Here is an 11,647-nt window from a genome sequence, read left to right as displayed (position 1 = left end):
GGAGTCTGACCTTCATTCCGCTCGATCGAACATAATTATACTCGATCGAGAACTCTTCAATTTTGCCAATTCGATCGAGCAGCTGAGAACCCTCGATCGAACCTTTTTCCTGTTCATTCCTCTCGATCGAGTACAAAAAGTACTCGATCAAGTCCTTTTCTCGTATTGTTCATCCCAATGCGACATTATCTCCCCAAACCCGCATAACAATACTCGCAAACATATCCCGAAAATACCAAATCGCAAAATAACAGTCTATAGTCGATATTCGCTATGCTAATTAAACTAAAGTCTAGCAATTCTAAAAATGCAAAAAAAAGAAGTTCGACGGAAGTTTAAAAAGTTTTACAATTTGTTACAACGGGGCATTCCCCGCTCAATTCCCAAAACATTTCAGTAGCCCAAAGGAGGGCTTCTGACTGGAGGAGGTCCTTTCAGCGTCTTTCACCGTCCTCTTCGATCTCCATGAGCTTGAATTCGAACTAGTAGAGGGAGAATAGTTAACGTCCACGTATGCACGAACTTTCTTCGTCTCTTTGTCTTTCCCATCAGTTTTGACATCGGCATCTCCATTTTGATTGACTTTAATTGCACTTTGACCGTTGACAACTCAAGCATTTATTTCATCTGTACCTGCAGCAAGGAAAACAGAAGAATGTTCCTCCTTTTCGCTCTCAGTCTGAGGCGGAGGGGTTACAATAGCAGCACAAAATTCAACACTCTCAGCTGAAGTGTATATTTGTGAGTCAGTAGAGGATAGGGCATTGCAAGGTTGAGCTTGCATAGGAGCCCTACGAGATTTATATTGATGAAAAATCAATTCCTCATCTCCTACCTGAAACGTAAGTGTCTTACCCCCGACATCGATCACTGCTCGAGCAGTGAATAAAAATGGTCTCCCTAAAATAATAGGGGTGTGAGTGTCCACCCTAAAATAATAGATGCTCACGCTAGCACCAAGATCGCATAGCGCGTTGTCAATCAAATGGGTTCCTATATGACACGGAATCGAGAAACTACCCGGGTCTGACTGTTTAGGTGGCAACTTATTTTGAACTAGGGCAGTCCCTACCTTAGTTAAAGCTACCGTCTCATGATCGTTTATGTGCCTCTTACGCGACAAAATTTCTTTCATAAACTTTAAGTAAGAGGGTACCTGTGTTAGCAACTCGGCGAACGGAACAGTAACCTGTAGGCTTTTCAGGAGCTCGGCAAATTTACCGAACTGTTGATTGGCTTTAGTGCTCTGTAATCGCCTTGGGAAGGGCAGCGTAATAGGGATCTCGAGCCCTTTGTTTCTCTCTTCCAACGTCTCAGTAGGTTCAAGTTCTTTTTCACTCGATCGAGTCTTTTTACCTCTCGATTGAGTCTTTTCAGGTGATATTTCACTCGATCGAGCATGTCCAGCCTCTCGATCGAGTTCCTCAATAGCAACAGTGTTCGATCGAGATAAATTTTCACTCGGATCGAACAGATTCTTCAATATTTTCACTCGATCGAGTGGTTTGGACCTCTCGATCGATGCCGTGATTATCCAGACTACTCGATCGACCAACAATTCCTTTCGATCGAGTAACTTCAGCATCATTTCTACTCGATCGACCACCTCAAATCAGTCGATTGAGTATTTCCTTTGTACTCGGCATATTTTCAGCGACAGATGACTGTTCATCCTCCATAATAGCATCCCTCGGGTTGAAGTATCCTTATCAGCGGACAATTTTGGTCCTTCGTAGGAACGACCACTTCGCAAATTAATCAAGTTAATCGTCTCATGTGGATTCTTCTCGGATTGAGACAGCAAATGACCCGGTTTTCTTGTGGATTGGCTCGCGGCCAACTGAGCAACTTGGGTTTCAAGTGACTTGATCGAAGCTTCCTTCTGTTGATTACTCATCTGCCATTGCTTTGTCAACGACTGAAGCATTGACTTTAACTCAGCTCGCTCACTTACCCCACTTGAAGATGATGCTCCTTGGTTCGGTGGAGGAAAAGAAGGAGGCTTTGGGAAGCCATGTTGAGCCTTGTGAGGAGGGACAGAAGGTTGCTGCTCCTGCGGTGGAGGAGTAGGATTGAGAACATTCTGACTTGTCCACCTCAAACTGGGATGGACCGCCCCTTGATTATTGTAATATGAACGTCCTCCTTCTCAGTCATACAGTCAATAGTCATACAGTCAATAGCAGTATGACCGTCATTGCTTCCACATCTCTCACATGTGACAGTTTCCTGTCTAGTCAACAGATGAATCGTCTGTTGAACTCCAGCAGATTGCAGCTCCAATCTATCAAACCGAGCATTCATGGCTTCCAGATGAGCCACGGCTGCCTTATCAACCATATGGACTGTTCGAATACCGTCCCGTGGGTTCCTATATTCGGCACAATGGGTCGCCATCTCCTCAATAATGCCCTATCCCTTATCATCATCAATGTTCTTTTGAAATCTCCCGTAGGATGAGGCGTCAAGTATAGCTCTATGGTCATCGTACAACCCATTGTAGAACTGATTGCACAAAAACCACTGATCAAAACCATGGCGAGGAAGAGACCTCATCAACTTCTTGAACCGGCACCAAGCTTCATAGAAAGTCTCATCAGGTGCCTGCTTGAAACTAGTAATCTTACCCCTCAGCTGATTAGTGCATTGTGGAGGAAAGTATCTTTTGTAAAAGGCAAGTGCGAGAGTCTCCCAGTTGGTGATACCAGCAGCAGTCCGGTCAAGATCAGTCAGCCACTCACGAGCTGAGTCAGTCAGAGAAAAAGGAAAAAGCACTTCCTTTATCTTGCCTTGTGTTACTCCCTTAGTGGCGGGAATAGTAGATCAATAGTCAGTAAAGACTTCCATATGCTTTCGCGGATCTCCACCCGCCACACCTCGGTACATATTTCTTTCCACCAGATTTATGTAAGACGGACGGATATCTAAAGTGTTACCGTGCTTCGTTGTGAGATTGAAACCTTTAGGAATCGAGGATGCTTTGGGCTCTGAGTGACTTGCATTGTAAGGCATCTTTACTGGCTTGTCGGCAGAAATGAGGTTGTCTTCTTCAAAAGACGTTTCTTCTGCAAATAAGAAGTGTTGCCGCTCGGGTTCGAAAGTACTCAAGTCTTCCTTTTGAATTTCTCTTTGCAGACGAAGTCTATGCCGAAGAGATCTCTCTGGCTCGGGATTAGCTGGAACTAAATCCGACCTGTTTGACCTGGGCATACACAACACTGAAAGAAATAAGTGAGAACTGCCTCAAGGAATAGAAATTCCCTGAGACGGATAAAAATAAACGAAAAACAAAAACAGATAGGGCTATTGCCTCCCCGACAACGACGCCAAATTTTGATAATGTCGTTTTGTACCAAAAATAACCTAATTAAAACTAACAAAGAAGCTAGTGATAAGCAGGGTCGATCTCCACTGGGAGGCAAGATATCTGTTAAAGGTCCGTCTATTAGGGTCACAAAATGAGGGGTTTGATTTGGGTTTTCTAAACTAATAAAGGATTAAAGGAAAGAGAAATTAATTAAGAGCAATAAAAGTGAGAAAATGTAAATAAGATGATCAAATAAGAGAAAACATGCCAGGATTTCGGTTCACCAAGGTAGTCTATCGACTCAGCTGCAAATAGCCTAGACAATCTACTGTGAGACGGATACAGGAAAGGTCCTTCCGGTCCACTTTCTATCCTAGATATCCACTAACTTAACTTCCGTCCTCATTAGGGTAGTCTACTGTTCATAGCAGGTCTATTTAATCCAATCTTCCGATCCAGAAGTAAATTTAACCAGATTAAAGGTAACTTAGAAGCGTGCACTCAACTAAGTCGGTATTACAGTTAAATTGCCATGGGTACAGATTCTCAAATAAATCATCTAGTCTATTCGCTACATCGTCACAATCTTACCGTGGATTCCCTAATCTCGACATAAGAGAAATTAGCTACTCATATTACTAATGGCGTCAACAATAATAATAATGAATATACTAATTAGAGACATGGTAAAACAACAATAATTATGCATAAACTGATTAGGGCAGAAATAATTAAGTAGAAACAAGGATTAAAGCAAAGAACAATAAGATTAAGATTAATAAGGAAAGAATGATTACAATCTCAAGCAATCCGGCGTAGAGAACAATCCAAAATCCAAGCAAGAGATTAAAGGAAAGGAGAATAAGTTTACAGTAAAGAGTATGAAGGAAAGATTAGAGAGTTCTAAGATGATAAAAACGTACTAATGACCTAATTAGCGAAAGCTTAAATAGGAAAATAAAAGGTTTAACGAAATAAAACTAATCACGGGTCACTAAGCCCGCATAATACCAAAAACCTCTCGATCGAGTGATATAAAACCACTTGATCGAGGTCTTCATCAGCTAATCCTCTCGATCGAGCCAAAATACCTCTCGATAGAGGACATCCAAAAATCAGCATTTCGATCGAGTAACTAAAAGTACTCGATCGATCTCTCGTGTCCTCCAAACCAATCGATCGAACCAAAAGACTTCTCGATCGAGTGCTTTTCTTCATATCAGCCTCTCAAGTTGACTTTGACTGCTTCGTTGACAACCCTTCACGCACTCCAAGGCATAATTCTCGCTCTAACATTCTTGTCTCCTCAATAATGCATGCTAAATAGGACGAAAAGAGTACGGTTTCACCAGTTTCAGGTTCGTTTCTGCAATTCAGACAAAACAAACCAAAGTAGCCAATTCGGGGCATATTGCAATACATAACGCTATAAAAATGCATACAAATACGTGCAAAATAAGACTAAAAAGGCTATATAAAATGCACGTATCATATTGCATGTTTAATTGCGTCTATGTACGTATTATAGAGCTTATAACTGTTTTTATCCTAGGTGATTTTATGTTGATGGGGCATATTCTGCACCGCTGACCAAGTCAACATATTGAGCAAGGTCAAAGATATCCACAACAAGTCAACGACTCAGACAGCTTAGCCGATGCAACCCATCGGCCTGACACCTGGGTCTCGGCCTAGCAACTAGCCAGTCGGGGCACATATCCGCGTAGTCATATCCAAGACCCTCGGCCGGCCTGCCATTGGTCCATCGGCCGAGGGTAGAACGGTCTTTCCACCTGCTAGCCACTTGGCAACTTGGCCACTTGGCCACTACGTGACAAAAGGTGAAAGTCTATAAATACTCCTCAACCTTCATTGAGGAAAGGATCCACAAATTAACCTAAGAATCACTATTCATCTGGTAATATCTTCTTTATCTCTCTACAATACATCCTTAGCCGAGTAATAACAACTTATCCCACTAAGTTCACTGACTTGAGCGTCGGAGTGAGTACGCTTGGCACAAAGCCAAGCCCTCAGTTCGTTCATTGTTGCAGGTGAGGCCGAGAGGAACGATAGAGACGTGAGGAATCCAACTCGAGACATCATTCTACAAGCCACGGGTGGTAACAATACTTGTTCTGGAATTACACCCGGAACAATTGGCGTCGTCTGTGGGGAAAGACACTAGAAGCTAGTCACATTCATTCCCAAACAAAATACACACAAAAACCCACCCCGAAAGCCAAGAAGATGTCGAAAGAACAAGAGGCATTCGTGACCGACGAAACCGAATTCTACCAAGATGATACCGTCCACAAATCTGGAGTTGTGCAACCCTCCGCCGGTCAAGTGATTCAACCGGAGTACGGGATGCCAATAATACCGGACACTCCGCCGTCGCCGACCAGGTCACCATCATGGGACATGTGGTTGACGTAGCAAAACTGAAGATGCTCCTGGACCTAATTGGGAGTACGCCGGCTCACACTGTCACGCCGACAAGAGCGACGGAAACCGTTCAGGAGACCAGGGCCCAAAATGTGACCCCCAGAAACTTAAACGGAGCATTAGGAGAAGCTGACCCTGTCAAGACACCGGGGGAGCCCAAAGTGGTCGTGGTGAACCTAAGTCCTTCTCGCACTCGTGAGAAGACTGCGTCGCCGCGGCACGAACGAGGCACACCCCGGAGGAGCGAGAGAAGCCCAACTCGTCAGAGTTGGAGAAGAAGCCCGACTCGCCAGAGTCGGAGAAGAAGTCCTTCTCGCTACGAGGAGAGAAGCCGATCGCCGCGTGTCGTCCGACATGTGGTCAGGCAACCCCTCAGCGCCTACGTCCTTGATACTCCGGTGCCGACTAAGCTGAAGTTACCACCTATAGCATACAAAGGGGAAGGTGACCCGACTGACCACGTCGAGGCTTACGAGTCTCACATGTCAGTATGGGAGCAACCTGATGAGGTTTGGTGCCGAATCTTCCCAACGACACTGCATGGGATGGCACAGAGTTGGTACAAGGGGCTGCCCGACGGGTCGGATATCGTTACGCCGACCCAAAGGACGCATTCTTAGCCCAGTATTCCTGCAACAAGAGGAGGGCCGTGGAGACATCGGACCTCCTGACTATCAGACAGGAGGGAGGCGAGTCTCTCCGGAGTTATGTGAAGAGGTTCGACGCCAAGGTTCAGTAAATTCGTGAGCTGAACAGCGAACTGGCAGCCTTCGTGCTAATGAAAGGCCTCCCAAGAGGAGACTTAAAAGACGAGCTCATCAAACGCGGCGGCCTGACCTTTGACGCCGCCAGAAGATTGGCTGATCAAGCCATTAAAGTGGAGGACTACCACAAAATCTGGGTAGGCCCCAGCAGGGCCGACCACTCAGAGAAGAAGAGCCACCGGGAGAACAACCCGAATGAAGAGCGCCGTGACAATAATAGGTCACGGTCTGGCCAGTCTGCCAGGAAACATGACTCGGCGGGCGCCGGGGGGAGTTCGGCACCGTACTACCGGAAGCAGTTCAATAATCACACCCCTCTAGTCGTATCTGCCGCCGAGGTCTTCACCCTGAGCAAAAACGAAGGTCAGAAGTGGGAAAGGCCCCCTAGGGCGAGAAGTGACGGTGACACGAGCCGATCTTTGTGAGTACCACGGCCACACCGGCCACTTAACAAACGACTGCCGGCATTTGAAAAACGCCATTGAAGATCTAATCCGAACGGGAAGTCTCGGCAAATACGTAGCCGGGGGCCGAAAAACAGATACCGACAGGACAAATAAGAAATCCGTTTCTGAGCGAGTAGGAGTAGTCAATGTCGTCATCAGGGACAACGAGAACGGTGGGTCCGCTCATGGGCACGAACAAAGACTGAATGAACCATATCGGGCCATCAACTTTGTGCCCAACACAAAGAACCCCGCTTCCAACATCCCCGACATGACCATTGGGAAGAAAGACTACGAGGGAGTCATCGCCCCTCACAGTGACCCACTTGTGGTCCACCTAGACATAGCCAACCACTTGGTGAAGAGATGCCTGATTGACACGGGCGCCTACACGAACATTATGTACAGAGAATGTTTCCTCGACCTCGGCCCGAAGGTTGAAGACTTGAGCCCCTACAAACCGTTGAACGCTTTTTTTCGGGGGCCGGCCTGGTACCCCGGGATCAATCAAGCCGCCGAATGTTCGGCGAGGGAAGTGCGGCCAGGAATGTTATGTCCGAGTTCGTGGTTATTGACGGCTCGTCTGCCCACAACGCCCTCATAGGCCGGGTCACTTTGAGCGAAGCCGACGCTGTGATGTCCATCCGGGCCCTAACATTAGTGTATGTCTCGGACCGGGGGGAGGCGCATAAGCTCATCTCGAAGAACGAGGAGGATCCCGGTTTATGGGAGGTTTACGCTAACGGCCCCTCCACGACGAATAGCTCGAAGGCCGACATCGTTATTATCAGCCCAAACGGAGACGTGTTTGAGCACGCCTTGAAGCTTACCTCATTGGCCTCAAACAATGAATCCAGGTACGAGGCGGTGATAACCGGAGTTGAGCTAGCTAAAAAACCGCCGGCGCAGCGTATCATGGTGAAGACAGATTCACTCTTAGTGACCAACCGGATCGAGGAGAGTACGAAGCCCGGGACTACGGGACGATAAAGTATCTAGAGAGGGTGAGAGCTGTCGCTTCGAACTAAAATCCTTCCGGATACGAGTACACCCCCGATCCGGAACGACCGGACCATCGGCATGGTCGAAGGAGCAGAGACCGAGGAGGTAGAGATTGATCCGGGCCGCACCGTAACCGTCGGTGTCAACCTGGAACCAAAATTCAGAGCCGACCTCCTGGACCTGCTGAGGAAGAATAAAGATGTTTTCGCATACTCAGCGGCCGAGATGCCAGGCGTGAGTCGGGAGGTGATTGTTCACAAGCTGAACGTACTCTCCACCGCTCGCCCAGTCAAGCAGAGAATAGGAACTCCTCGGCCGAGAAGGATGAGGCCATCAAAGCCGAAGTAGATAAATTACTAGCGGCGGGTTTCATCATGCCTTGTACTTATCCTGAGTGGTTAGCCAATGTTGTAATGGTGAAGAAGTCATCGGGGGCATGGAGAATGTGTGTAGACTTTACCAACCTTAATAAAGCATCACCCAAAGATTGTTATCCCTTGCCTCGAATAGATAGTTTAATCGACGCCACGGCGGGCTACACCATGCAGAGCCTGCTGGACGCCTTCTCGGGGTATCACCAAGTATTTATGGCCGAGGAAGACATGCCTAAATGCGCATTTATCACTGCTAACGGCACTTACATGTACAAAATGATGCCGTTTGGTTTGAAGAACGCCGGAGCAACATACACAAGGCTGGTGGACAAAGTGTTCCAAAATCAAAAAGGACGAAACATTGAGGCTTACGTCGACGATGCTATTGTAAAAAGCAAATTTGACAGCGAGCATTTGGCCGATTTACACGAGACATTTTGTTCACTAAGGAAATACAAGATGAAGCTCAACCCAATGAAATGCAACTTCGGTGTCCGGGCAGGTAAATTCCTAGGTGTACTTGTCAGCGCCAGAGGCATAGATGCCAATCCGGACAAAGTCCGAGCAATCCTAGACCTGCCGGAACCAAGGAATCGAAAAGAGGTTATGATGCTGACCGGGAGAATGGCGGCTCTCGCCCGTTTCATCTCTCGGTCAGCCGACAAAAGCACCCCATTCTTCAAAGTGTTGAAGGGGAACAAAGACTTGGTGGGGGGAGGAGCGAGCACGGCTTTCAAGCAATCGAAAGCTCATCTTCGACTCTCCCAACTCTGTCTGTGGGCGGTCTTTGGGGAAACGCTATACCTATACATAGTAGATTACCTCGGCCACGATCGATCTTTGTGATCATCGAGAAGAGGATAAACAAAGAACACCCAAATCTACTTCGTCACCATACGCCTGTTGCCCGCCGAGAGAAATTACCCACTAATTGAAAAAAGGCCTTCGTCGTCGTCGTTGCCGCGAGGAAGTTAAAACCCTACTTCGACGCACACCCCGTGACGGTCCTAACCGATCAGCCATTGGAGAAAGCTTTGGAAAAATTCGAACGATCCGGTAGGCTCATCAAATGGGCGGTGGAACTCTCGCCTTCGCATTCAAGTACAAACCAAGGCCTTCGATAAAAGGGCAAGCACTTGCAGATTTCCTGGCCGAATGCACATATCAAGAAGAGCCAAACCAGGTGTATGGGAGGTTTACACCGACGGCTCCTCTACGACGAACAGCTCAGGAGCCGGCATCCTCATCATCAGCCCAAACGGGGACGAGTTTTAGTATGCCTTGAAATTCACCTTCTCGGCCTCGAACAACGAATCCGAATACGAGGCGGTGATAACCGGAGTCGAGCTAGCTAGGGCTGCTGGAGCAGAACACATTGTGTTGAAGACAGACTCACTGTTGGTTACTAACCAAATCAGAGAGGAGTTTGAGGCCCGGGACGACGGAATGGTAAGGTACCTGGAAAGGGTAAAGGCCGACATAGCGAAATTGAAATCTTTCCAAATCCAATGCGTTCCCAGATCTGAGAACAACCGGGCCGACGCTCTCTCAAAACTTGCCAGTTCAACCATCAAGAATATCAGCCGAACCGTGCTAGTGGATATCAGGACCGCTAAAAGCATCACTGACGCACTCTGCACGGTGGGCAACATCGAGGCCGTGACAACGTGGATGACTCCCATAATGAAATACAAACTTGCAAATGAGTTGCCGGAGGACCGCAATCTATCGGCCAAGATAAAGAGGATCGCCGCCAGGTACTTGTTGTTTGAAGGAGAATTATACAGAAGGTCCGTAATAAGACCACTCTTGAAATGCGTCGGCCCAGCCGACGCAGAGCTAATTTTGACAGAAATTCACGAAGGCATCTGTGGTCATCACATGGGGGCAAGAACGCTGGCACACAAAGCTCTCCGTGCCGGCTACTTCTGGCCCACCATGCTTGCGGATTCCAAGGCTAAAACCAAGAAGTGCACGAACTGTCAAATGCATGCTCCGGTAATACACGCTCCTTCCCGGGACCTACAACCGGTGCTTAATCCCCTCCCTTTCGCACAGTGGGGGATGAATATGCTAGGGCCATTCCCAACGGCCTTCGGAGGAAGGAAGTTCTTGATCGTCGCTGTTGACTACTTCACCAAATGGGTTGAAGCGGTAGCGATCGACAAAAACCACACATGGCAAATCGAAAGGTAATCTGGGAAAATGTTATAACCCATTTCGGATTACCCCAAGTTATGGTATTTGATCACGGCCGAGAGTTTTGGAGTGACCTGATAATGAACTGGTTAGAAGAGCTTGGCATCAAGTTTGCATACTCCTCCGTCTGTCACCCACAAAGCAACGGGCAGGCGGAGGCGGCCAACAAAACCATCCTCAACGGTTTGAAAAAGACAGTTGAAGACCTTAAGGGAAGGTGGGCCGATGAACTACCCGGTGTCCTATGGTCCCTTCGGACCACGGAGAAAGAAGCGACGGGGTACACCCCCTTCCACTTAGTCTACGGCTCCGAAGCAGTCCTGCCAATCGAAGCGACGGTGCCAACATTCAGAACGGCTACCTTTAACCCAGTTGAAAACGAGGAAGGCCTAAGAGCCTCCCTAGACCTGGTCGAAGAAAGCCGAGATACGGCACGCCTCAACTTAGCAGTATACCAAAACCGGATGAAAAGAGCCTACAACCGAAGAGTCCACAAAAGGGACTTAAAAACAGGAGATCTGGTCCTAAGAAAGTCGGCCTCCACCAACAAAGGAAATATTCATGGAAAACTAACGGCCAACTGGGAGGGACCCTACAAAGTAGTTGAAGAGATGAGGCCGGGTACATACCGGCTGACAGACATGAGGGGCGTGCCTTTGATGAGCCACTGGAACACTGACAACCTAAGAAAATACTTTGTATAAGCGGCGGAGGTGTCCAAAACCATTGTCGGCACCCCGGCGCGTGTTTATATCTAGTGAAGAAACATCCAAATTTTCCGTCAGTATTTATCTCCTCCGTGGTCGATACGCTAGAAAAAACGTATACTCAGTGCAATTGAGACGCAAATCTAGCGATCAATATGCCTACACAGTTACGAACGCTGTCGAAGCCGCAACCCCGATTACCTCGGCCAAAGCCGAGAGCGACGGGGAACACGTCGGTCGATACGCTAGAAGAAACGTATACTCAGTGCAATTGAGACGCAAACCTAGTGATCAATATGCCTACACGATTCGTAAACGCCGTCGAGGCCGCAACCCCGATTACCTCGGCCAAAGCCGAGAGCGACGGGGAACACGTCGGTCGATACGCTAGAAGAAACGT

At 47.7% G+C, this 11,647-nt stretch overlaps 1 non-coding gene across 1 annotated transcript; it reads left to right on the top strand.

The window, feature by feature from the left end:
• The first annotated feature begins 2,530 nt into the window (after positions 1-2,530).
• Positions 2,531-2,636, top strand: LOC141615921 (small nucleolar RNA R71). The gene has a single exon (XR_012530306.1). It is a non-coding gene; the product is annotated as a small nucleolar RNA R71 (small nucleolar RNA).
• The last annotated feature ends 9,011 nt before the right edge of the window (positions 2,637-11,647 follow it).

The sequence above is a fragment of the Silene latifolia genome, chromosome 11 (assembly GCF_048544455.1).
Source record: "Silene latifolia isolate original U9 population chromosome 11, ASM4854445v1, whole genome shotgun sequence".
NCBI classification, from domain to species: domain Eukaryota; kingdom Viridiplantae; phylum Streptophyta; class Magnoliopsida; order Caryophyllales; family Caryophyllaceae; genus Silene; species Silene latifolia.
Note: the sequence above shows the minus strand (reverse complement) of the source record. Positions and strands in the feature narration are given on the sequence as shown.